The 27314-nt window shown below is 39.6% G+C and overlaps 1 long non-coding RNA gene across 4 annotated transcripts in view; it reads right to left on the bottom strand.

Moving 5' to 3' along the window:
* LOC137891715 (uncharacterized) overlaps positions 1-27314 on the bottom strand; it is a 95158-nt gene that overhangs the window by 47478 nt on the left and 20366 nt on the right. For 3 of the 4 annotated variants that reach the window (XR_011105366.1, XR_011105363.1, XR_011105365.1), the window contains exons 3-4: positions 18241-18346; positions 2361-2497 (exon numbers count right to left, since the gene is read on the bottom strand). This is a non-coding gene — a long non-coding RNA (uncharacterized lncRNA). The remainder of the gene's footprint in view (positions 1-2360; positions 2498-18240; positions 18347-27314) is intronic. The other variant, XR_011105364.1, reaches the window with a different exon arrangement.

Genomic DNA, 27314 nt, shown 5'->3' with positions numbered 1-27314 from the left:
TATATGGCTTCAACTGACTTCACAAGTTTCATTTCTCCCTTCGCAAAAGTACAAACAGTTGGCAGCTTCTGCTTTTTTATGGAACTTATGGTTCTAATTGTGTAACTAATCAGTTGACAAGTGTGTGTGTGTGTGTGTGTGTGTGTGTGTGTGTGTCTTTGAATACATGAGCTATAATTTTACATAACACTCAAACCAGCACTTCCTTGTGTTTCTGAGTGAGTGAATATTTTTCTGCATCATCAGTCAACATCAACTGTCAGCGATACTGTATGTGTGTGTTTGTATATGAATGTAGTGTACTGTCTATGCCTGTTGAATGTGTATATATAAATGACTGACACAAAGTGGCAAAGAGGACAAACAGAACAACAGAAACAGGAGCTCAAGAAATCCAAAACAACAAAGACAGGGAGAAAAACAAAAGATAGAAAGAGACGGGGTGAATCCTGAGGTTTGGACATCTGCTGAAGCTTCAGAAAACTCAATCACTTCATGGCTGAAGGTGGAAGTCTTAGCTGTCTGCACTAAAGCATGTTAACATACAGCATACACACACACACAATGTTGTGAAAACAACACAGAAAGGTGAAGGACAGTTTTTCTGACTTCCATGGGGAAGAGTATTCCCCCTCACACACGCAAACACACACACACACACACACACACACACACACACACACACACACACACAAGTAAGTCACAAGTGGATTAATTTGGACACTATCTCATCTCTGCATACCTCTGCCATGAACATCTGTCTCCTCAGTAGGATCCAAACCGTTAATAAACATGCAAAGACTCACATCCACACACATACACAGACACACACACACACACACACATACAATCTCTATTTTTCTCTCACTCTATCACACATACACACCTCCTTCAGACGAAATAGATGGCTAAATGTGGCCCAGTCTCCTTGTGTTACTGGTTCAGTATTTTATTACTATTTTATTATTCATTTATTTATTTATATATATTACTGTCATCTTTGTTTGTTTGGGTGGTTTTTTACCTTTTTTAAAATAGAACTATCCATGTTCATACAATTTAAGTTAATACTGATCCTTATGCAATGTTGTTTCTCTTAAGATTCCCAGGTGTATAACTTTCTTCATTGCTAACAGCAAACAATGGCTCAGGTGTTTATTGGCATGTGAAAAGGGAAAAAGGTATGTGCGTGCAGAGTTCATTGAATATTCCACACAGAATTGGAAATCCCCCCCCACACCAGCAGACACAAAAACATGCAGATGTTACTAACTGTAATCTTTAACTTTTCAGCTTTAGGGGGAACAATTTGCTTTGCACTCTTCAAAGGGACAGTTTTAGTGTTTTAGATTCTAATCTTTAAAACAGGTTTGGATGATGTGTGGATGTTTGTGTGTGTGTGTGTGTGTGTGTGTGTGTGTGTGTGTGTGTGTGTGTGTGTGTGTGTGTGTGTGTGTATGTGTGTGTGTGTGTGTGTGTGTGTGTGTGTGCATCTGGTTGCTCTCTGCTTACTCAACCACAATAAATAAATACAATAAATATTTGTCATAAAATGCATGACAACTATGTCCTCATGAAGTTGAATTTCAAAATGTATGAAACCCTGAAAGCGATCTACTTTCTGTTTAAAGGGCATGCTGCGGTGGGACATAATGAGGAGAAGGTTCATTGCAAGGTACAAACCAAAGAAGCAGATTGGCAAAATGCCACCAAAGTGAGGCCTAAAACAGAATACAGCTTGAACATTTAGAGACTTATAGCATTACCTTAACTTAAAACAAATAATCAGTGTTTCATCATCTTGACGTTCACAGTCAGACTTGGTTTTGTAGGTTTATGAAATTCATAGGTCTACATTTCTTGTTTCGACTCGTAAACAACCTACATGTGTTCACGAGTGCTGTGACGGTATCATTTTGAACTTTTTGAGAATAAATGTCAGTGTCAACTGTGGGAAACACAGTTGTATGCATAATGAAGAGGAAGTACCAACAGACGTAACTGTCTGTTGCAATTTCCCTTCTGTCAGTAACTTTGAATAGTTGTTTTCTCCCAGTCCGGTATGTACAGTGTCTGTCTACTTTGCAATGTATTTATACATTTACTTTACTACTTATTCCTCATGTTGGGGTCTGGTGGGAAAAAAAGAAATTTGCTCACATTTAATTAAACCAGTGTTCATTATCAGGCATTTCTCTCAAACGCTGCTAAATTACATATGTATTCATAATTTGTATCCATTTTTCATGCATTCAGTATCAACATCTAATTACATCATAAATGCAAGGAACACGGTAGCTGTAATTTAAAAGGTTATTAGTGTATATTGCCAGTAAAAACACATTAGCTTAGTGCCTTACCTTGGCACTCCAATTCCCCTGTACATTCCTAGTGTAGAGGTCTGGAGCCAGTGAGGATTCCTCCAGTGTTAATTAAACCGTCTGTCTTGGAGAGAATTAAGGTTGTGATCTCCCAGACCTCACCACTCCCACAATTCCTGAGATGAAAAGAGAGAAGAAAAGAGACTTAATGAAGGAATAAAAGGATGAAATGACTTAATGAACTGCCTAACGAGGCCTGCGGCCGTTTAATAAGGGCTTATTAAAGCTCAATTAGAGCAGTAATCCAGCTTGTTTGGAGTCAGTCAGTGTTGACTTGTGGCTGATTGTGTTTTTATGGTTGCTGCATAAACAAGGAAGCATTGTCATTCCGCAGGAAGGAAGACAAGCTCGACAGTATGTGTGTGTGTGTGGGTGCATGTGTGCGTGGTTCAAAAAGGAGGGATTCATAAAATGATTAGGTGAGAGCTTCAGGTGACATTTTGATGACATTGAGGCCAGGTGGTCACATGCTGAAGTCAAATTAAAACACTCTTCCTGAACATTAAAACAACTAAAACCAAAGCAGATCCAAACAGAGATATGGACCATAAGCATATTGTTACATCGATGTCAAAGGTAGCCCCATGTTTGTCATTACTTATGGTCAATTTCTCAGCTTCTCAAAGGGAATCTGCTGTCATATAATACCTTCACATCCCTATGCGACAGCCAGAACTCAAAGCACCACACCTAGTTTCACAGATCATGTTTTCGGATCTGATACGAGGAAGTTGATTTATGGACCTTAGCAAATGAGTCACGTGGTTTGTATAACCCAAATGATTCAGCTGGCAGACTCCTCATTGATTCAAACACAATACACAATGTTTCTTCTATAGACATCAGCGTGACTCACATGAGTCAGAGACCAAGCTGCATTGTGCCTTAGGACACATCTAAAGAGAGTGTAAGGTATACAGCACAATTGAAGCTGCAGATTTTCATTATTCAGACAGTGACACCATCACCCCTTAGAGGACTGAGTCAACCTCACAGTATGTTGTGTCCTACTTGTATGGGAATGCCTAACCACTCTCATTACTATCGCCCCCTGCTCTGAGTGATTCGTTTTATATCAGTGATTCAGATTTGTAATGCCCACAGGCCCTTGTATGGGCGTTAGCAATATCCAGTGGTCTCAGCAATAAAAGGGTTTACTCATCCCTCTTCCTGATCATGTGAGAACCCACCAGACGACCCTGTGAAACAATACGTTGTACTGGGCCATACAGTATGTTTATGAAATGTTGATTCAAATGAATTAGATGACTAAATGTGGCCACCCAGTTTTGTTCGCCTGAAAGAGACGTAGCACATTCAGACAGAGGATCTAGATAGCTGTCCACAACTGCCCCGATTGTATCAACTGTATTGTTATGCTGTTGGGTGGTGTATAAAAAGCTGGCCAGGAATATAATGAACACGATAAATAGCAAAGACATCATCCTATGAACTGTTAACTCCATGGAGACCATCCAGCAGATCCTAATGATCTGAACTTGGGGATCAAGAACGGGGCACTTTCTCAAATATACTAACCCATTAAGCTAACCGGTATGATTCAGTCTTTGAATAAAACCAGCATTTTGATCCAGTACCACAGAGTTAGTAAAATAAATAATATGATAATAGTTTATTGACATAGGTCCTGGTTGGAGTGACTAGTAAGCATAAAACAGCACAGCCAAGAGAGATAAGCTGAGACTCCTTTTAAATTAGGCTTCCAATAATACCTCTCTTTATGCCCGAATATGTTATCATAGCTATGTTTCCAAATCTCCCTCAAGACAAACATTTGAAGTAATATTAGCTTTTGAGTCTGTTATCTTATCTAAAAACTTAATTTGACTCTGTGAATCGAGGCAGAAGTGGGGATCCCTCTCAGCCCCTTCCATATGGGAACAGTTGTCCTGGAGTCGACATCTAGTGGTCATTAGAAGAACTGGAGTAAGGAAGAACGTGAACATGAGCAATTAACCTAATACAGTGTGTGTGTTTGTGAGTGGTTTAAATATACTCCAATACCCATGAGCAACGGAAAATCACACACTGACATGTTTATTATGTTGTAGTGTATGCTGTATATATGACTCAGATGCATGTTGTATTTTCTGATTAAAATCGCTATTATAAAATCAATTAAAGTGACAGGCAAAGGTAAACAGTGGTGTACACAGTCCATTCACCCCACAGGGACATGTGATGCATATTGCTAGAGCTAGATTTAAGCAAGATGACATCACATACTGTAGGTGTCAGCTCTCTGTGAAAACTCACCACTTTGCTAGAGTTGTGTGTGTAGGTGCGTGCACGATTGTGTCTCTGGCATTTTGAGCATTTGGCATTTTATGGTTTTATTTTGTATCATCTTCCACAAATACACACACACACCCTCTCTCTCCTTAGGAAACTGCTGACAGATAACAAACACACACCTTTCTAGCGCTGTGGTCATCATTTTCCACCATGCTGTCACTTTCAGAGTGTTAATCCACCAGAAGAGTTTTACACACAACTATTTAAGTCAGTTAGCATTACCCTTGCCAATAGGATTTAACTCATTTTGCCTGTAGCACTTTTGGTTTTAGTTAAACACAGCTGAATGATTCCCTCAATCACTTTGGCAGATTAATCCCTGCTTCCAAGTTTCCCTAATTAGCTTCCTAAAATCAAAACCATTTGTAGGGTGGAGGAGCTATAGCACTCTGTGTTTGGACCCAAACTTGATGGGTTTTAGGTTTTTAACCTTAAGCTCTCGGTGGTTAGGATATTTTTCAGATGCTTTCAACCTTCTTGATTCCCCATTTTTATATCAGTTTCAGGTTTTACACATTTTTCACAGTGTCTGGGAATTATGTCATTTAACCCAAGGGCAGACTGAAGTCACCCTCCAGAGGGTTATTAAACTGATTTTAGACATTACAGTGCAGATACACTTTGAACATCGAAGAGAGATGTGTGACAGCATTTCACAAGGAAGGTTTGAACCCTTGCAGTCACAGTTCATGGACTGTGTCTCTGGCAAGTCTACTGCTCTGCTAAAACACTTCAATCCCCTCCATTTATTTCCAGAACGCCAAACAGCTGACAATTTCCTGCAGAAGGGCCAACGACTTCCATTGTTGTCATATATCTCCCCTCTTCCAGACATATGTCAATTTTATGTCAGCGGATTAGGGATGCCAGTTATTGTTCTGCAGCATGAGGATGATGTCAACTTTCCTACAGGGCCGTTTCTGTGAGATGTAGACAGCAAAGCAGCTGACAATCCCTGCAAAGATGCCAACACATCACATCATTTACAAAACTACATCCCTCCTCTCCAGCTCAGTCAGTTGTACCCTGGAGAGTTATAGAGGGGGGAAATAATGATGTCATTTTTCCAATGGGGCCCTAAATGTTGGAGTTATTATGCTTGTGTGCTGAGCTCTGGAAGACGATGATAATGATGATGGTGGTTAGAGCAGTGTAGATGATGATGATGATGATGGTGCTGGTGCTGGTCAGTGCAGTGGTCATGGTGGTGATGACAATGACGATGTAATCTTCCCTAAAGCCCCCTTTTAACAACATGAGCAGTTCACTACTTCTCTCTTGGTAGTGCTGCAGAAAAAACAGTGCTTGTATGACTTCAGCTGATTTACCTCTGTTTATCAAAACACTCTTGTTGAGTGGTGGAGGCACTACTCCTAATGTCCTCAGTAATGTATCTATTAATATTAATATCATGAATGGACCATGAATTGGTGGGTAAATTAAGCCTACTTTGAATGTTCACAATGTTCAAATGTTCAAATGTTATACTTTAATAAGAATAAAAATGTACTAACCCTTTCTGCAATATTACATAATCTTTGCCATTTCTGCCATGATGTATATGTTTTATATTGTGTTATCCATTTACTCAATGTAGTCCTCTTTTGATTTTCACAACAAGGATTTCCTTCTTCGAAAAGCTGAGCAAAGCAATTATGTCGCTCTCAATCATGAGTTGACATGATGAAAGGACCACAAATGATTAGGCTGATCTAATGAAATTACTGGTGTTTTTCTGAAAAGAGCCAACATGTTTATTAGGTGTTTAAACTGTAGGCTCCAGTGCTTAGTAGCAGTCCATCCTGCATTGCCATTCTCAGCAAAACTTATGAGACACAGTGTGCACTCACTGTTTGTATTACCATCAAAAGCAATTGCTTCAACATGCTCAAGTTTCAAATGTGACTGTATAACGTATCGTGTTTTTTTATTTCACTTATTTCCAAAGATTCCCTGCTATTTTCCAGTTCCACCCCTGTGTGCTAGTGCTAAACTATAAATGATGTCACTCTGCCACTGGGCTTCTTGCTCATTATGGCTAAACTGATAACATATGCAGAGAAGCTTTAACTGTTCAAAACCTTTCGACATTAAACGGCTGACTATGCCAAAGCTTTTAAAGGGCAAGCACGCAAAAATCAATTTGAAGCTATAAATCAATTTCTTTAGCCAGGCCGTAGTAAAACACATCAATACAGGCCAGAGTGTCAACATTGCTGTCATATTTTAAAGGATACTATTGTTGGGAGGCTGAGAGATGCAACGCTCTTACTGGAATTCAAATCTAGCATGCAGTCTGATTCAGAAATTGCAGCTACCGCCTCTGCTTTGGTGTCGTTTAGCTTCTAAAAGCTGCACCAAAAAGCCCACTAAGAGTTACATTTTAACAGGCATTTGTATCTTTGTTTGTTTCCACTGGTTTCGGTTGTTTCCAACAATCTTCCCCATCTCCTACATTTTCAAGTTACACCCTTGTGGGTTAAACTATATCTAGTTTTACAGAAGGCATGATGTCATTCTGCCTGCGGGGCTTTCCCACATCCATGGCTCAGCTGATAACACATGTGGTGGAGAACTGTTAAAACACATGGGTGTGTAGCAGTTTTTAAACTCCTAACCCATATCAACCTTCCCTGAGAAACAGAGAGGAGGGGGTTTGGCAAAGAAAAACAGGTCCCTTTTTCCCTACCGGCAACCATCAGCTTTAAAGCTCATCTAGATTGTGATTACCTTGGCTGAATGCAGTAACCCTGCCCATGTTGTTCCAGGCAGGCTACAGCTGTGCCTCACTCAATAAGAAAAAAAAAGAATAATTTCATTAGCATTCCTTTTACCTTGCTGATTTACAGAAGGACAAGCTGCACTTGAATAAATGTACGGGAGTGCTGGGCCTTTTAAATGGTCAGAGTGAAGCTGTTCAATTCCAAATGCTGTAGTGCCTGAGAGTTGTTTGACATCAGTGTAGGTTGTGGTTCCACACTGCTGTACAAACACTACTCCACCAACAACCTGGTGAAAAGTCGGATGCTTTCACTCAGTTAATCTGTGCTGTGAGTCAGGGAAACTAAAGTAGTTTCAACATACATACAGGGATAACGTCTGACTCACCAAACTGGTCTTTTGGGGTTCTGCTGCATGCTAGCCTATTCGTATTCTGTGTCAAGCACTGTAGAACTAAACACAGTATTGTGCAGAGTAAATATAGTTTCATGCAGCTGTGCGAAATGACTGAAAACTAATACAGAGTTTAGCTGAAATGAACCAAAGTCCCACGTGGGCACTCACAGGATAAGCTCAGCTGACCCATGAGAGGAAGTTGAACTTGTTTATGAAGGAAATGACATCATTGGGCATGGATGAAACAATGATCTCATGCTGACAAGATAATGAGAGAGAGAGAGAGAGAGAGCGAGAGAGCGAGAGAGAGAGAGAGAGAGAGAGAGAGAGAGAGAGAGAGAGAGCACTGTTTAGTTTGGCTGCAAGAGTCACATGTACAAATGAAAGGTGGCTGAGTGCACCAAGGTTATTTTAAACCCTTCAAAGTCCAGTGCTTAATAGATTTGGTAAATGGCTGTGAAGCAACATTGGCTGATTTGATTTGGATAATGTCAGATTCATGGTCTGTTTCTTCTTTTTCTGGTACTACACAAAAATGCAATATAAAAATGTAGGCCAAATTTTCTTACACAGAAAGAATGTGAGGAATCTGTTGCACCAGTTGCCTTGTATCTCTAGTGCAGTAGAGACTGTAGTCTCGAATCTTCATGGCTTTAGAAGATGGATTTTAACACATTAAGACCGACAATTTGCTGTTTTCTCTAAAATAACTAAAAAAACAGCCCACATTGCAAGTATTAATGCTACGGGTCGTAACGATTTTTCAGCACTGTGGGATATTGTTCAACCTATGTGTGTCAAAGCCTCAGATCTTTGATGTTACTTGTGGATTGATAATGAGCACAAGCAATAGAAAGAAGAGTTTGAATAAGACCTGTGAGGAATTTCAATGAATGTCTAAGCAGAACATTTAATTTTCTTGGACAACCTCGACTCCTGGGGGATTTAGATAAACAAGATTTTCCGGAAAGTAAAAATTATTAAAAGATAAGCAACCTATTTCTGTTTCTGTATTGTACACGTCTTTTTTTCTTTTAATGTTGGTGTTCCAAGCCTATTCACTCACACAAGGGAGCATTACAACTTTCCAAAACAACATTCTGTAGCTCTGCACTTTCTATAAACTGCTCCTCAATGACCTCTAATTGTCCTGGGGATTGGGACAGCGTGATTGAAAATAAAAATCCTTCACGCCAAAAATGACTGGAGGGGGTTTGGATGAGCTGTTGGACCTCCCAAGAGCAGAGCTGGACTAAAACCCCAAAACAAAGCTTGCTGCTGGGTTAAGGATCTTAGAATATGCCCTGGATTGTAGAGCCAGAGAGCCAGAACATGCCCAGGGACAGTGGTGGAAAACTAATACTGATTTTGGCTAAAGAGGGATACTAGATTCTTTGAGAGACAGTTTGTTCAGTGTTGTTAGGATGATGACAGTATTCAGGGGGAGTTTGCTGTTAGCCAACAGTTAGTTTATAGTGCAGACAGTTGTTTTTCCTGCATTTCTCCATGAAATGATTAGAAATGATCACCACTGCTAAAAGAAAAAAAAAGTGTTATATGGTCCATTTTCTACTAGAATAGAATAATAGAAAATGTTAATTCCCAAATTAAAATGTGTGGTTTAAATCACAATAACAGCACAAAGAAAATATACTCTACGTGAAATATGACGATATATATATTTAAATAATCCGTAAATAAACCGTTTGGCCACTATGTAAAATTTAAAAATCTTAAAAAAGCTTCAAAGCCTGGCGTTCTTCCTGGTAGCTTGGAGTTAGACCACGGCTCTACCCAGTTCAGTTACATACTACCTGGGTTGGCTGGGCCCCCTACGAATAGTTGCTCAGGATCTGTGTGGTTAGGTTGATGTTATGTCACGGCAGGGCGTACATTCATCGGGCTGCACCCATAGAATCCAGTGGACGGCAGAGCCTGTGTGAGTTAGAACCAAGTTTTCAATATTGTAACCTTAGTTCTATAAACACAGGCAGAGCCCTCAATCAAGGGGCCTCTGCCACGCCTACGCCGCTCGCTGGAGAGGGTGTACAATAGCTTAGCAGCTGGTAGAACTGCATCTTATACTGTGGGGTCCGCACATATTCAGGTGGGCACATCCTGATTGGAAGGCTTTTATTTTTTGTTGACTTAGCATAACCGAAGTGCATTTGTTGCATAAACCTAACCACAGGCAGCTGGTAAAGTCCTGTGCTTGACGTGTTCACTAGTTTAGTGTATAAAATGTCATTACATTAATATATATATATATATATATATATATATATATATATATATTAATAGTTTCAAGTTTATTGGAATTCAGTTTCAAAGTAATAAATACATTTTAGATAACGCTATTCAGTTTTTTTAATGCAGTTAATCACGTTGAACAATTCAAATATTATTATTATGTTTATTTTAATATTTCATTAAATATTGTCCATAGGTTTCTTTTTAAAGTTACATACTTCAACATAAATCTTTCAGCCAATATTTCAGTGTATTTCTAATGAAAACATTGTCAAAGGCCTGTCAAAGCTTATATTTCCAGGCCTAACAACAGAGAAGTCTACTGAGTTAATTTACACAAACAGAATGGTCCCATCTGGCCTGATTAACATACTACATTGCTAATGCTAACTTTTAATGGTGTGATCATCTCACCCGCTCATTTTCACTGAATCCTTAATGCAAAATTAGCATATTAGAACAACATATTGTCTCTCACTCGCCCAGGGGCCCAATGCAAGGTGGTGTCAGATTCCATTTTTGTCTTAACCTGCAGTTTGAACAGTGTACAGTAGTGTTCATTTAGACATTTTGAAAAAACAAAGATCACGTAAAAGCATGTGTCCTTGGACAAGAATGCAATTTGACATATTGCCTGTTTGACATTATTGTCAAACTCAATCAAACCAGTGATGCATTGCAGATGTGTTTTCTCTTCACGGTAAATTTAGAATAAACAAAAAAGGTAGTTATTTATGTGTATGCAGGTGAGTTAATTTAATTTGCTATGGTCTGCCCAATGTGTCCAGTAGTATCAAAATGCATCTGAGTAAATTAGAATTGCATACATTTTGCTTTCCATGCATTTTCTTAAGTCTGCACCAAAAAAAGCAAATTTAAATTTTTCTTGTTCAACTTTCCATGAAAAGTATGATTTGAGATTTGATATCTAGTCATTGAAATGCATGCAGCACAGACTGCAGTCTAACTGATCCGCCCCCAACACACCCACCCGCCCCTCCGCACACACATACACACACCAAAACACTGTCCTCTGCAGAATCTGTCGCACTAATAAGTCATATAGGATCTCTTCATGCAAGGAAGAGGAAACATAAAATAAAAATGCAAACGCCGGCAACAGCCTTTTAATGTTGCTATAAATCAAGAAGGACCATCAAAGGTAGCTGAAATATGTAGTGGAATAACTCCCTCTGTTAGCAGCATGACACACACACACACACACACACACACACACACACACACGCACAGACACACACAGACTGACTGACATAAAGATTGAAACATATGTAGATCAAAGAAGAAAGGCTAAAATGTCCATTGTCCTTGATGGAAGGAAAGACCTTCACTCACAATAAAATAATTGCAATTTAGTGGATACATATGTATACATAAGTAGTATGTTACCTCAGCTATTATTACATTTCCTCGAGAGTAACACTGCATGGTATAGATATGAGCTTTGATGAGTGTTTGTGAACCTTAGTCAAGTACACCCAGGCCTCAGACCACCATTGGAGCCACTAATAACTGCCTATCAAAGCAGAGACAGGCTTTCTTTTCAACCTAGAGAAAGAGGTAGAGAGGGGGGATAGGAGAGCAGAAGACAGGTGGGGAGAGAGAGAGAGAGAGGGCGGGGGGGGGGGGGGGGGGGGGGGGGGGCAGCATATTTCACCTCCATTCACTTGCTGACATGGCCTCTCAAAGAAACCTTTCATTAGACCTTCAGAACAGTCAGCTTAGTCCGTCCAATGCCGTCAATTTAGCTGTCATATTACACTGGCTCACTTTCTGCTCTTTCATCTCGGGGGTTTTTCATCTCATGATTTTCATACGGAAGGATTGGCAAAAGAGGTGAATGTGCGGAAAAGCCTCAGAAGTCGAACCATCTAATACATCAGTTAAGTGATTTAAAGTTTGCATGGTTAACCTGTATATACCTGAATTCAACCGAGCAGAAAAAAAGTGCTTAAGGAAGTGACACCTTAAAGAGAGTCTTTCAGCAATTTGTCAGTTAAAAAAAAAGGTGTCTCTGCTTTACTTCAGCTTTTATCATTCAGGCATAGTTGATCAAATACAATTTGTTACTCAGAGCAAAACAGCCTAAAACACTTATGCAGGCTGATTTCCCTTCAGTGTGTTCCAGGGCTCAAAATGGCCCATGACCCATATTTAATCAAATATTCCCAGAGCTTTTGAGGGTGTTTTTTTTCAGGTTTCGGTTGACAAAGCGCTAAACAGCCATGGTTCATTACAATTTTGAACAGTTTTTTGATTTGGGTGGGGCTAGTCTCCATCTTTCGTGGCTGAGTTGAGCTTTGCTGCAGATATGTGTGGTTCAGATATGTGATCTCAATGGGTCCTTTCAGAAGGTGATAATTTAGTCTGCCAACACCTCTTCTAAATCATTAACTTTAGGGAAAGTTAACCACGCCAGCTTATTTTTTTTCACATAGTTGTGCAGTGAGAGGAATGCTCCATGCATCAAAGACACGGAGGGAGAGAGGGAGTAAGAGAAATATATACAGTACAGAAAGAAAGAGAGAGAGAGAGAGAGAGAGAGAGAGAGAGAGAGAGAGAGAGAGAGAGAGAGAGAGAGAGAGAGAGACTCTCAAAGCTCTCACCTTAAAATAGAGCACATCAATAACATTCTGATGTTGATGTAAGACTTGAGAGGATTGGCTGGTTTCACTTTCCTCAGAACAAGCTCAAACTACCCTCCTGTCTCTCTCAAAAGCATTTTAGGCCACCCACAGATCATATAGAGGCTCTCTATAACTCAACAGCTAAAGAGTGGTGTCAGCAACTTCTCATACCATACTGTTGCCTCCCTCTTCGACTCTGTCCGGTTAAACTGACTCCCACAGCTTTAACTACTTTATTCATGTAAAGATTATGTAGTAAATCATGTAAAACAGATCAAATCGGCCTATGCACAGATCAACTCTCAGGATCTGCAACACAGCTTTCAAAATGTTCATATTTAAGGTTGGTTTCCTATATCTTGATCTTATAGGCTGATTTCAACAACACGTTTGCAATTATGACTGGTTTGTTTTTAGTTTTAGTTTTTTTTCTCTTTTAAACTGAGCAAGAGCTGGTAATCTGGAGACGCCATAAACCTTTGCAGCCCCACTGTTTTACAGAGCTCTGGTTTATACAAATACCAAAGCTTCTTACTCCAACAACTGAGCGGCTATGCATACAGTAGCCCAGCTGACACTGGGAGCTGTCATTCCGACAAACTAAAGTATATTTTGCAAAATTGTTAGCAAAGGCTATTTATTGCTGGGTTACACAGTAACTTAAAGGCCCCAACAAAAAGATGTCCACTAAAAGAAACAAAACAACTACTAAGAAAGACAAATGCAATGAGCTCAAGAATGCAGCAGTGAAGCCTTCTGGGTTGCTGGTTGGAGTCAACATTGTGTTATATTGTGACACCCTCTGCCTGTCCCGACTGCAGTGGTGCTGTTCTGTGGTTAAGCTTGACCTTTGACCTCAATAAAAACAGAATATGAGTAAAGGGATCAATAAAGCATCATATTACAACTGCTACAACACATCAAACATGAGACTTATTTAAAAGCCCTACAAACTGCTGATCTTCGTGTGACAATGTGAATGCAAGTCTGTGAATTTATGAGCCCTTCCAATACAGAACTACTCTTTCTTAAAGTCTGTACTGCAGGTGTGAAAACTGTGATAACATAAAGATAACAGAGATACATCACACTATAATGTGTTTTTGTTTGCACCCCCTCCCTGTATTTTTATTCCATTAGATTTATGTGTTATTCACCCTGCAATTTCTAGTGATGTGAGTGTTTTCTTGGCTGTTGAACTGCACATGAGGTATCAGCAGTGTATTTTTTTCTGCCAAAGACACCTAAACTACTTTTCTCTGTGGTGGGACGAGCCAGCGGGAGTAGTCAAGAGTTCACATTACAGAAAGTATTATTCTCCGATGTATTTTGTTTGAGTCATGAACGGTGGAATAAACACAATCTGGGTCATGTGAGGTCACAGTGTGGCCACAAAACTACACATCTAGAAGAGATGCAAATACCCAAACAAAAAAAAAAAATGACATATAGTCAAACACACACATGCAGACAGACATGCACAAACACACAGTTTGGCCACCCAGGTTGAGAGAGATAGATGGAAACTTTAACTGTGTTTATAACCTAACTCTGGATTATAGGGTGGGTAGGGAGAGAGAGAGAGAGAGAGAGGGGGGGGGGGGGGGGGGGGGAGAGAGCGTTGCCCAGCTGTAAATAATTAAAATGCAGCCCTCACCTCCATCTCTCTCTCTCTCTCTCTCTCTCTCTCTCTCTCTCTCTCTCTCTCTCTTTCCTTTATTCTTTATTATCTTTGTTATAACTTCCCTTCCTGATATATATTGGTTGTCGATTTTACAGAGAACAAGCACAGCAGGCTTATCTTGTTAACACACAAGGTGTGTGTGTGTCTGGGAGCCTATGTGGTTACCCTATGTCAGGTAGAAAGGAACGGCAGGTTCCACCGCTGCTGATAAACACACACTAGCGCTCACACACTTATCTTCCTCTCTAACAATAGGTCATACAGTTTTAAAGGTGGCTTAGGGGGCTAAATGGCTCCTTTAATTGTTTTGGATTTATTTAGTAAGGCTTGCTCAAACTCCAAAGTCATAGACATGGGACAGGGTGGCTGACACGCACCCAGAGTGGAGGTCAGTTACTTTACCTCGCAAAATCTGTTTTGGCTGCAACAAAAATCATTTTAAAAAGTTTGAAAGCCACTGTGCGTTACAGTCAGCTGCAAATCATTTACTGTGGAGGCTGCAGACTAGCTGCCAAGTCTTAAACAGCATGTCTTATTGGCAGAGCTAACACACAGCTGAAAGCCTTATACATGAAAGACTTATACTGTACAAGGCCTGAGGCTCATAAAAGCATTTATAGTGTGAAAGAGGCTGGGAAGATTACTCTCAGAATGTAATCTATTACAAATAACAGATTACCTGCTTCAAAAAACGACAGAACTCCTTTAATGTGTGGAAGATAAACAAAGACAGGTTTTCCAAGCCATGGTGTTGGATCCCAAAATGAAACCACTCAAAATGATTCTCCACATGACAAATACTGACATGTTTTAATGAGCGTGCGGGCCAGGATAAGGGGAACATAAGCGATCCAGATGTAGTGCAGTGATCACATTAAAAAAGAAGCAATTTTTTTTTTATGCTAGCTTTGAATTGTATACAGTGCAGAGCCATATCAGTTTAGGCAAAAGCCAAGAGTTTATAAAGAGTATCTCCTTCATGCAGTGTGCAAATTAGGATGTATATTGTAATATTTTGAATGTGGCCTTGCTTTGCTGCTTGTTCTTGTTATTTTTTTAAAGGCAAAAAAACAATCTCAAACCAAACCAACATAAACTACTCACACCTAGCAATTACACACACACACACACACACACACACACACACACCATTGCTGTTTCCTGAGTCGCCTGCCAAGCAATGCAGGTCCTGAGCCAAGGATTTGCATTGCAAGGGGTTAAGGGTTCAGTGCATGTCAATGTGCAATTCACTAGAAACATCAAAATACACACACATAAATACATCCATGTCCTTTTGACCCATAAAAAGGACAAAGGGTCATGAACTCTAAAAACTTTAAAGATTTTAGCATTGTGTAGGCCTACTCTGACATAGGAAACAAGTGCTGTTACATCTCATTAAACAGTTAACTTTCCTCTTCCTGTCTACTGTATTTTTTGCCTCCTGTCCAAGAAATGGACAAACACTCTAAACTGTTATTTCAGGGTTGAACTAACTTTCACCTTTGTTTTTTTTTTCTCCTTTTGCTTCCTATTTATTGCTCCTGTCTTACTGATGTCTCCTTTATCTTTGTTCTTTTCTATCTCTTCATAGATGTATTCACTCTCCAAAGATATCCCAAAAACACAGTCAGGGCAGACATGTCATTGCAGGAAAAGCCCAGGTGTAAATGAGTGATGGGTTATTAGGTATGCAGAGAACACACCTGAATTTACTGCAGCAATTATTACTGGTATTGGGTACGCTTGTGTTTGATAAGTTAACATCTCTGCTGTAGGCTGTATCCTATGAAACTAACCAAAAAATCCAGCCGATAAATTAGCACACCTCCAATACTGTAAGACAAGCAGAGACAATCCAATACCTGCAAATAGCTGAGTTTGAGTGCAGAATCCATACAAGCAAGCTCCTGGTGGAATCACTGGAAAATCCTCTGCTAAAAGTCTTCAGAGCACCTAGTTAAGATGGATAGGGATTTATCACTTTATCACACAAAGCCCTATTTGAACCACCTGTAACAAACTAGAGGAGGTTCAAAACATAAACATAATCAGGCACCCAATAAGAACCCAATAACACGAGTTAAGACCCTAAAGGATAAAAAAAAACAGCATTTTTAATAAGTCCGCAATTTTGAAATTTTATTTTGGAAATAAAACGAGCCACCTTTAAAAAAAACAATATACAGCATTTAATAAAAAAAAACCTTCAATTGATATTACCGCCAGTCACCCAAGTCTTTCATTACAAGGCTCTTTGTTGCCAGGAAAAGAGCAGTGAGGAAGATCTCCTCAGTCAATTCTTGCAGCTCATTGTAACAGAAAAAACAAAACAAATCAAAGAAATTGGAATCAAGAGATAAATCATCTTTACACAAGCAGTTCACAGTGGCAGAATACCTGAACACTGTGATTGAACATAAACTGAAAAATATTCAAACAGACTGTCAGTGGAAATGGGTCGACCCCGACAGAGACACCTGTTCCCCAGACAGGACACACTGAATTCACAGAGCTAAATTGCCTTTTACGCTGCACACATTGCAAAAATAATAGAAGCAGGAACCAACCAGGAAAACATATTCCCCCAGTAGAAGATAGGGAGTTTGCTACTATATAACAATGACAGAGACGACTATATGCAATGAGATGCACAGAAAATATGTCTTTATCACTCAGATGCTGTAGTTGACTTGTTCTGCTGGGTCATTTTACTTTCATTAATACCCATGCAAATGTATCACTTGTGTATTTCTGAGCCTACCTTTTATTATTTTTCACTGTCGTGTTGTTTTGCCATAAGAGTCAGAGAGAAGACGGAAGGATGCAGTCAGAGGAGTGGAGGGGAAGATGACAGAAAGAAAAGGGAGAAAGAGTGTGTTGGGCATCTTGCCAGAACTTCATCTGGACAGACATTACTTTGCATGGAGACAGATGGAGGTACAGAAAGAGAGCGAGCAGGACCAAGCGGTCAGGGTTGGCACAGTGCAGCCAACTGTGTCAAATGACTGACCTTCCTGAAACCTCTCAAATCAACCTGGCCAGCTTTTTCTTGCTGCCAGTCAGTCCCCTCTCAACCTCCAGGTCTCTCTTATCTTCCCCCATTTTCCCCTTCTCTATCATCTCCTCCCCCTCCGCCTCCATTCATCCCATCCATCTATCTGTACCCCCCCCCCCCACACACACACACACACACACACACACACACACACACACACACACACGCACACACACACTTCCTTCCTTTCCTTCACTCTTGCCATAAGTCTAACCTTTGCAATGTCAAGTCCTTACTTTTTCATTACCTTTACACAATGGACCCCGTACCCATTTTACTCTTTGTCAGGCACAACAGTAATGATTACAATCTCAATCTCCTAAATGCCCCCATGCGGGAAATACTCAATTTCATTTATAACCTTTAATTTCGCTCTCAATCGCCATAACCTTTCATTTTGTCCAAAACAAAAGGACTGTTATGTTCACACTGGCCTGACAAGGATTTATAATGGGCCTTATCATTGCAATAATAGAAATGCTCCAATTTGTCCTTTTGCCGCATCTCATACCAAGTGATAGTAATTATGATTAAAAAACATTTTTGATAACCAGGTAATTCACCGTAATGTGAAAAGAAAATACTTATGATAGACAATTGGTAAGTTTGGTATCGGGTGAGTTCATTTAACATTTCCCAGATCCACCTTGAAACCACATCTTAATAGTCACTGTACTCTCAAAGTATTTCTAAACATAAGAACTTTTAAATTAACTGTATTTAACATTGAGAGCATTACTATAGCAGCAAACTCTTTGTCAAGTAAAGATATAGTGGAGTAATGTCTACCTGAGCAGAGAATGAAGTCACTCCTCTGTGTGTTGTAGTCCGTTGATCTCTTTGCTTTGTTGACACAGCCGGGCCGGCTATGCATTATTTTAGTGCATGTTTGTGCCTGCGAGCAGAAATGTAAAAAGAAATTTGTATACAAGTTGCCAACAATTCAGAGGATTGAGTTGATTAAGGTTTTATGTGATCAAATTATTTTTTGTATTTTTTTGGTAGCATGGCTAATCGCTCTCAATCAAAAAGGCTGACTCTAACACATAGGTCGTTGGGAGCGCATGGTGTGTTTCAGGGTGTACTTTCTCAGTAAGTGGTGTTTAAAGTGTGACCAAATGAATCATTATAACTGTCTGCGACACCTCTCGCGACGTCTGGCCAAAACGGATCCTCTTTCTGCGCTCCTCTTATCTCTGCTATAGCTAACCTTATCTCACAAATGGGCCCTATACAGACACACAAATGATCATATACATCAATGGCACCAAAGTGGACAAACACACACAAGGCACACATATCACGCACGTTAATGGCACTGGACTTGATCTTTTTCCATTTGCGGTGAAAGACACGACACACTTAAAAAAAAAGGAGGAGAGAGACCCTTTTTTTGACGATGATATGAAAGGCTCATGTTGCAGCGATCTGTCAAAGAAAGCAAAGGTTCATCGGTGGGTCAGACTACTGGGGGATTTTTTCACTGTGTTCCCTCTCAAATTACATGGTGGTAGAGAGGAATACAAGGAGACGAAAGGGGGGGATGCTCGACAGCTGAGGCATAGAGAGAAACATTGATATATTCAGAGAGAGAGAGATTACGGCTTCTAATTGGTTCTGATCATTCTAACATAGACTTCATAGAGGAAGAAGTTCAGTGAGACTGAGAGGCAGACCAGAGGCACAGAGGAAGGAAGAGATACCAGGTGGATGGAAGGTCAGTGGGGCAGTATCAACATCAAGGCAATATCTAGCTGTACAATTCTCCCTCTCTTTCGCCCTCGCATCTGTCTCTCTCCCCATGGCTCTCTCATTCCCCTCTCTCATCCTGTTGCTCTCTATTGCCTTGTCCTCTTCACCGGATCTTTCTCTCTTTCCCACTACTCCTGTTTCAAACACATACACAAGCTCCACAGTCAGTTCAATCACCAACTGAAAATGACCGTAGGCACTGAGAGAGAAGGGAAAGGCATTGTGTGAGTGTGTATATGTGTGTGTGTGGGGGGGTAATGAGACAGAGAAAGAGAGGTGGGGGGGTGGCGTGTATGACAGACAGAGGGGAGCGAATGGGAAAAGGAGACAGACAGCGAGGGGGACTCTTTCATCCAATGGAAGTTGGGGTTAAAAAGTCGAAGGCATCATAAGCGTCAAAGGCAGACAACAGAGGCCATTCTTTCAGCTGTCTTCTATTTTTTCAAGTACAAGGCTATAGTGTTAGACTGAATTATGGCTCATTTCTGTACAGTAAAGATGTTTCTCTTGTATGCATCGAGAAATGGAGGACAGCCACAGAGCACATTTCTAATGCCTCTCAAGTAAATCTGAATTTGAAAAATCCTTTTCATATCCATGCATGCAATTATGGGACTTCAAATGGATTGTTCCCATTCTTGTGCTTTATTCATTTTAGCAAGACTGAGGCACCACCTCAACAACTGTAAACTCCACTATGGAAATGCACACGGCTGTAAAACAGTTTGTTGACTGTATAGTTTTGATTGACTGCTGGTTTAAAATGTACAAACACAGATATAACCACATTAGACGTTTTTTATATGAACATGCCAACCCAACTCGCATGTTGCTTAGCAACCGCCACTTCTTTAGCTACTGTTCAAGGACTTTGCTAAAAGGAAAAATTACATTCAAATCTTATTTATTAAAAAGAAAATGTCTTGCACAGTTTTAGCCTTTGTTATTGCACCAATGTATTACCAGAATTTCATCCGAGCAATGAGCCATGCAAGGTTTTTCTTTACATTTTTTACTGCAGCTAAGAGCTAACCAATAAAATACGTATTATTCAATTTACCATACAGAAAATAAGTGATTGTTTTTGTTTGAATATAAAATCTAAGAACACTTTCAGCATGGCAGTAAAACTCAAAATAGGAGAAAACAGTAAAAGACATGAAACCACAGCATTAAAACATTACCACAGGGAGAATACAGAGGAAACTGTTTCCCATTCTACCTTACTTCTCACTATATAACATCTTACAAAGCTGAACTGCCATAAAAAAATAATCTGGAGGGAAATAAAAGATAAGTGTGCCGGAGCACCGTGAAAATGAATACATTTCTCTCTGCACTGTTACTCAGGGAAAATGAGTCAGTGTAGGGAGGTAGCACATTTAGGAGTTATAAACAACTCACATAGAGATCACAGAGATTAAACAGACAAAACCAGAACAGCAGAGGGTAGAAATCACAGAGCACAACTAGGAAAAAGAGGAGAAGAAGAGAAAAACAAAGTGAGGAAAAAAACAACAAGATCCAGCTTAGACACAGACAAGTGGATAGAAGCAGAAAACAATACGAGCCAAGACGTGAGGATAACTCTAACACTGAGTGAAGAAAGGGATGCAAGAGACACGCAGAGAGGGAGTGAATGAAAGAAACACAAATGAAGGAGAGGGAGGGAAGAGAAATGAATTGTGATGAACTGAGAACTGATTGTTTGTGGGAGTTTCCTCACTGCAATGAAATCACAGCTGTTAATATCTCCAATATTCCCTGCACTTTGGGAATTCCTTCCAACAATCAAGAAAAAAAGTGAAGTCAAGTCCTGTGTATTGCAGCATTTAAATCAGTTTATTAATCACAACTTTTGTCTCCAGTAGAAAACTTAATTGCTCACAATAATGGGTTGTGGTGCCACACGAGAATGTTGAATCATCATTATATTAAATCACAGGACACGCGAACAGTTAAAGCAGGAAAAATATGCAACAGAATCCTTGTCATGATTAACCCAGTTATATTTTTGCAGCCACTTGAAGCAAAAGGGCATGGCTACTTTGTTATTGAGAGGTTGTTGTGCCACCTGGGAGTCGTCCGCGTTTTTGTCTCACAACTTTGACCCTCTCACAGCGTGTTTTCAGTTCATGAAAGTTAAGTGTAACATTTTGTTTGCCTAAAAATCTGTCTTGTTCAGCATTCAGTTGTACTTAGCTCCATTAATGTAATGTTGTTGTTTTTTTATTTGATTTCCTTTTCGCCCTTTGTCGGATGTCTAGCTATCGCTGCTCGTGCTAACTATATTCCCAGCCTCCTATACTCACATGTTTAGAACAACAAATGTAACACCTTACATGATCTGTCAAATAATTAACTAGCAAACTAGCAAAACTAATGGGAATTTATATTACGACTAATCTAATCTGCAGGTTATTTTAACAGTTAAACGATTAAAGTTTTAGAGCATAATCAATATAAACATTCATCCACTCAATGGTCTTTTTTCCATTCATGAGTTTCAGTCACACTGCACTGTAACCCGTCTCCACACACATATATGTAGACCCTTTCTTTCATTGTCAACTACAGCAAACATCTCCCTCGAAAAAAAAAATCAAATCAGAAATGAAGAGAGGTTTGAGAGAGAATCTCCCTTATGAGATTTGCAGACTTTTATTTTCACTGAGATTTGTTCTGTTGTGTTTCTCCAATAGGCTGTTGAGTTCTGTAGCAGGGGGATAGTCACGCCAGAGCTGCTTTGTATGAATAACATTTCATGTGCAATAATCTGTGGCTTTCTTGTCACAAAATAACACACACACACACACACACACACACACACACACACACACACACACACACACACGCATAGAGGAATGGCCTCAACCATGGCCACAATCACACGGTTTGTCTTTGTGTCTTCTCCTCCTCTCCTTCTCCTCCTCTCTCTCTCTCTCTCTCTCTCTCTCTCTCTCACTCACACACACACACACACACACACACACAGGCACATACACAACCCTGAAGTTGAGAGACTAACAAGAGAGACATTAAAGAAGATAAGGCTTCACCATAGGGACTGGTTGACCAAACCAAAATACACGTCTAAAGTAATAATTGTGGCAATTCATGAATGTCTGTCTTGCAACTCTCTTTTTTGCTTATTTCTTCTTTTTTTTCATGCGCATGGGAGTTTTTTATCTGTCAGAAATTGTATTAAAGTGACATTCTCTGACATTCTAATTGAATGAATTTGAGTTTTATAACTTTTGTCAGTTGATATTCCTCTTTCTGTCTCCCCACACTGTCCCCGTTTCTGTCACTCTGCACTGTGAAATGAGTAGATGAATGCTCATCCACGAGTCTGTCAAAATCTATATTAAAGTAAGAACTTGTGACATTTTGATATAAATAAATCTCAGTTTAGCTATGTTGCATTGCTGACAGATTGCAGGTGATAATCACTCAGCGTGTTCATTTATTTCTTGAAGTTTTTTTTTTCATTCAAGAGCTTCTCTAAAGTAAGACAGGCATTTGATGAGAGAGGAAATCAGTCACAAAGGGAGCAAGAGATGGAAGTGAACTACAGCGGAGAAAGAGATAGGAAACAGAAAAAGAAAGCTAGACCGACAGAAAGAGAGGAGAGAGAGAGATTTCACTTTTATTTAACCTACCTCTAATTTCCAACCTGTTTCATTGACTCTCAGATATACCAACCTGTGAAGCAAACCCAAGGCTACGATTGTATTAGTTCTTTCTTTTTCCTCTGTGTCTGTGTGTCCTAACAAAATCCCATTGCATTATATAATGTCATACAATAATGGTTGAACCCAAATTGATAAAACGTTTCCCCATATTGGCAGCAAGCTAGCTATGGCCTGGACATGTGCCATCAATCAAAACAAAGGATTTTGTTGGTCAAACATATTTCCGCAGGCAGACATCCACAAAAATGTTGGTCCATCCAAATATTTGATATCCCACACAAATGTTTGCAGGGGTATGCATTTGATAAAATTCATTATTAAAATGCATTATCAAATTCATTCAATTAACATCTTCATCCCACTCATTTAGCATTCCCCCTGTGCGTCTGCATGAACAATGATGTTTCTCAATTGCTCTTTAATGTATTTGCACAATTTGTTGACAGCAGAACAAACAGGGCTGTCAAAGTGTCACTTTATACACAAAGGATCAGTTTCAGCAAATGATAAACAAAAAAACGTAAAAGATTAATACAAATGAGCTTTAACTTCATAATTAAGAACACTTAAGAGTCTTGATCGCTTTGTGCAAGACAGTTCCAATGTGTGTGTAGTTTACCTGTCTTGTGGGGACAAAAATTTGATTTATGCTTGCCGCATAATGTCTGCACGGCAAAAGTGACACGACACCATCAGACACCGCCCTTCTACGTGGACCATGAAACCGAGGCTTTCACATTGTGAGGACAGGTTGAGGTTAAGTTTAGGTTAAGGTTAGGGTTAGGGTTAGGTTTAAGCAAGAGGTGGTTATGGTTTGGGTTAGGATTAGTCTTTAGGAAATTAATGTCAGTCAATGTAATTTCCCCAAAAGTAATGAAAACACAACTGTGTTTGTGTGCCTGTGTGCGTGCATGTTTGCAACAGTGATTTTCCAGTACTCCAATTACCAGTCATAGCTTGAAAAAAGGTAATTGCGAAGCTAAGTGGGAGACTTGAAGTCATGCTGAGACACATAACGTAGAAACACACACGAACAAACAAAAACAGACACTAATTCAAAATGATATGTGAACACAAGGGCTTGTCAATCAATGTGAAGGAGGATCACAATGTCTACACTGTGAAAATGAAATGCCATTTAAGCTTTTCTTGAATTGGAAAAATTAATAGGACATTCTATATGGATAAGTAATGTATGGTAGTTATTTAACAGAGTGATATGATAATCATCAATGGTTGTTATGATTAATATAAAGAGAACAGAGACATTCTGAAGAATGATGTCTGATTCTTTAATGAAATTAAATCCTAGTGAGATAAAACAATGTCGGCAGCTGAGTAAGTGTGATAGATTTAAGGGTGAAAGAGAGGGAGAAAGCATCTGATCCAGCAAAGTAGACACTGCAAGTAAAAAAAAGATAAGGCTGGAGAAAGGGTTTAAAAAATACAATATAAAATTCCTAGGAGTGTAGAGGTAAAAGGAGGGAGACTGTTTGGACGCATGCTAATCTATTATGATCCGTAAATATAACCAGGGTTATTCTGTTTTTAAATAGATTGTGAAACACAAGTCACGTCACTTTAACTTTCTAACCAGTACTAGACACGCACATCCTGTTGGTTTGTCACAATATCATAACATAACATCAACTGTGACATGCCTGGACCACACACACCACACAAAAGTGATTCACACCTTGTCAAAATCTACCTGATTAGCGGGTTGCTCCGCTTTACAGTCAGGTCATGGAGACGTGCTGTGACTTACTTGTAACACCAGTTTTTTAAAAACTATTAATGGGGATGTGCAATCCTGGTCAACTGGTGCCGTGTGTGTGTGTGTGTGTGTGTGTGTGTGTGTGTGTGTGTGTGTGTGTGTGTGTGTGTGTGTGTGTGTTGAACAAGGTCAAGTGACATGTCCAGACTTGTCTTGGATGATGCCAAAATGGATAAGATTGATCAGTAGTCTAAAATCTAGGAGCTTTAGATAGACGTTGTGTTGAAGGTTGAAATGGAATACTAAAAATGTTCACAGTATCCCTCATCATCACAATTACCTTATTTCAGTTTAAACAATAAATTCACTGTTTAAAAAAATAATAATAGCTTCCTTCCAGTGATGTCAGTATTTGTAACTGGGGTATAATGACCAATGAGGGGATAAGGGTGTCCAGGATGTTTCCCATGAGCCACATAAAGCCTTTCCTCCACACATAAGGAGCTATTTACATGGAACAGGTGGCGGGGCAGTGAAGACTGAAGAGGCTGACACACGCAGACACACACCCGTGCACACTGTCTCGTTATCTGTGCTCTCAGTTAATTTATGGCCTTAGATCAAACATTAGAAACATTCCTGACACTAAACCACATATCACAGAACCAAATAACAAAATAGATGGAGGCTGACTAACAGCTGTCTTATAATTTACAGTTCTGTCATCACTGCAGATTGTATAAAACAATAAGGCACGAGGCCCTATCTGATGACCAGATACCGCATGATGTTACCACACGGCGCAGGTGCAGACGTGAAAAAAGACAGAAGACAGAGTTACCCACATCTGTTGCTTTGTGACTTATAATTATTGTTATAACCATAACTGTCATTCAACACCACATGGCCTCATTGGTGTGCATGCTGCACCACACTGTCAAAGAGCTTCTCTGTTTTATAGTTTGCATTGTTTAGTTTATTTGTTCATTTCCTGGCTCTCATTTGAGTGTCTCGTGATATTCTTCTTTGTCCTGTCACCTCTGAAAAGTAATGAGCAGGCAAAAAAATGAGTGGTTTATTGGTGGATGGATGCATGGATGGACAACTTAATCTTCGTAAGTTTTATCACATTTCAAGCACAAATATTCAACTTTCTTCCCCACTTTCTTTCATTCTTTCTTCCTGGATTTCTGCCTCTCTGCCTCCTTTGCATTTTGACACCTTTTAAAATCAATACAAATCTAACCAAATGTAAAATCCACCATGCCATGAATACATATTTCACCAATATCATTTCCCTCTTATTTACGCCACTCTGAAGCTGCTGCCGCCACAGGAATGACAACCCTTGTTGGGATTCCGTCGCATCACGCCAGCAGATTTGAATGCTAAACCCATTAGCCAAGCATCACTCACAGTCAGAGCTGGCGATGATAAATAACCCAACCAGAGAAATCTGATTAGCAGAGTCTGAGGCAGGGGATCTAAGGGAATGAGTTACAGCAACGTTGCCGTTATCAGGCCTCAGTCAGATTGGAAATCACACAGCGAGAAAACATGAAATGTTCATCTGCAGTGGGTTGTGTCGGCTGTTTTCCTAAATCATGGGTTGGGACCCAAAATTGGGTCTTTGGTGGGTTGCAATTAAATGAAAGCTGAACTTTGCGTGCCTGTTGCTAAGCTCTGACATGCCAAAGTCACTGATCTGCACAACAAACTGGTTGGCTGGTTAATAGGTATATTCTAACCTGCAAGAAAGTAGGAGTTTTTGGGTGCTGCTTTTGCCTCGAGGGTGAGGCTGTGGTTGTGTGAATCATTCACATTCACCTGGCAGTCAACCATGTGCAGGCTGACAGTCAAATACACCGTTTGTGTAGTGTCTTGAACTCCAGCTCTGTTTACTGTTTTTTCATCTTGCTCTGGCTGATAATCAATACAACTGAAGGAAGATGGTTTATTATTCATCATATTTCTTTTTATATCTGCTTTGTGGCAAAAAGTTGGCTGACCTGAAAAAGAAACACAAAATGAAGGGCACGAATATGTATTTTTGAGATTTCACAACATATTTTGGTGAACACTGAGATCTTTCAACGACAACACAGACATAGAAAGCCCACACACCACATGTAAGAATGCCCTTTCAATTATTTATTCATTTTGGTGCAACTGTGAATATTTTAAAATGCAAGCAGCAGTTTTGACTGATGCTTGTATGACACAATTTGTTATCATGTAACTCACTGTGCTCTTTGTAGTACCTCCTCTAGTTTTCATAGCGGACAGTCATGCTTCACTGGATATACAAGGACTGGCATCAGGTGTGTTTTGACTCCCCATCACCAAACTCACACCAGGGAACGGCCTCACAAGCTCGGTATATGAAATGTTTGTAAGTACAGATTTACTTAGGCAGTGCGAGTCTACACAGCATAAATACACAAATAAATACACAAATGTATATCATTTTCAAAGTGTTTTTATACCATAAAAACACTTTTTTTTCACTTTTTTTTCACTACAGGGAGTAATGCTGTGCATTTATATGTTTGCTCTGAAATAATAGGATTTTTTTTTTCCATGGGTGCCCAAAGTAACCAAAGTAACTGTAAATGTTCTTTCATATTGTGAAGTGATCCCTTCCCAATGAAATTTCAATGTGAGTCATTTTTTTAAAGGAAATAGTTTGACATTTTGGT

This window comes from Cebidichthys violaceus, unplaced genomic scaffold (genome assembly GCF_023349555.1).
Source record: "Cebidichthys violaceus isolate CVI_PGR_0920_01 unplaced genomic scaffold, fCebVio1.0.p SCAF_7, whole genome shotgun sequence".
Classification (NCBI taxonomy): Eukaryota; Metazoa; Chordata; class Actinopteri; order Perciformes; family Stichaeidae; genus Cebidichthys; species Cebidichthys violaceus.
Note: the sequence above shows the minus strand (reverse complement) of the source record. Positions and strands in the feature narration are given on the sequence as shown.